Source organism: Branchiostoma belcheri, unplaced genomic scaffold (genome assembly GCF_001625305.1).
Source record: "Branchiostoma belcheri isolate BF01 breed outbred unplaced genomic scaffold, Haploidv18h27 scaffold172, whole genome shotgun sequence".
NCBI classification, from domain to species: domain Eukaryota; kingdom Metazoa; phylum Chordata; class Leptocardii; order Amphioxiformes; family Branchiostomatidae; genus Branchiostoma; species Branchiostoma belcheri.
The window spans coordinates 418,030-419,523 of NW_017803180.1; positions in this window are offsets into that span (position 1 = coordinate 418,030).

A 1,494-nucleotide genomic window follows, 5' to 3' on the forward strand; every position below is an offset into this window, starting at 1 on the left:
CGGAAGGAGAATAACTGTATATGGGACGAAAGGATATCTCTTCAGCTACAAGACCAGCTGAGTTTGGTTTCTTCAACCTTTTTAAGTTTGGTAAAATCAACGGAAAAAACATTATTTTCACTCCAAAATTAATGCCCCAAATTGCGAATTTTCGCGTAGGATAATCCCATAGAAAAAAATTTTCCGGCAGAAATGACTGATGCTGGCAGAAAGACCCAAGCCTTGACTATACCCGAGTAGATTATAAAGAAAATTCTAGTACTGTAATTTTCTAAACAGTCCACGGCGCGAGGGGTTGCAAATCCACCCCTACGAAGCCGCAGAGCGAAATCTAGGTCAAACGGGCGGATTACACTTGGCGCGCAAGGATACCCGGAAGTAAGGTTCGGAGCCAAAAGAAATTTTCACCCCAAAATCACCATTTCTTACACTCTTCAGCCATGTTAATGTTTAATGATACTTCGTGGCAGTTTATGAGAAATGTCACCTCAAACTTGGACCCTCAAAACCCTTCCGTCACTTTTTTACAACGGACGCGAAAGAACTGGGGTGTGCACCGTTAATCTCCGCTCCGCAAGAACTGGGGTGTGCACCGTTAATCTCCGCTCCGTTCCTCCGCTCTGCCTTCACGTGAGGGCAGAGCGGAGGAACGGAGCGGAGATAAAGCGTTCACGGATGGATTCCAGGCTAGGAATTTTGATCCAGCGTTTTGAAGAGTTTTTTAACGCGTTATTTTAACCGGCCATCCTACAACTAGCCTGGGTTCCAGACCCATAGTACACTGGACACAAAATATCTCATCCTACAACCAGCCACTAGAGAAGGTTCCATTCCGCCCATGGAAACTCTACAAAAAGTTCCCACTCGTCCCCGGAGCCTGCACAGAAGGCTCCATGGGCGGAATGGATGGAACCTTCCCTCGCGGCCGGTTGTAGGATGGCCGGCTATAAAAGAACGCGTTAAAAACTCTACGAAACGTTCTCACCCGCGCCGGAGCCTGCACAGGAGGCTATAGAACTGATGTTTGAATATGTAGCATTTTGTGTGTTCTTGGTGACTCTTCAGTTCTGAGGTATTTTATCTGAGATGTACTTTGATTTTTCCATGGTCATGATATTATATGTTTTCCTAATAATATGTTGACTTTTGATTGAATGTTGACTGCAATTTTGCTCTGCTCGTTCCCCCCTAAGAATTTGCTCTTGCCCCCGACCCAAAGCAGGTTTTAGAACTCAAACAAATGATGTGAATATTGCAATGTATGATGCTCTGTGAGTAATTGTTATACTAGTATTTCGCCTGTGATCTTTCTGAATGTGTATTTCCTTTACACCCCAGGCTTGAGATGCCGCTAATGTATAGCTGACATTGTGGGACCTGTCTCCTGTGTGTGCTGTAGGACCTGTCAGCTATCCTGTGTACCTATGACTATTATTCCTGGAGGATCTACCTGTTTCTGAAGGACCTGTTACCTATCTACAAGAGAAGAGAACA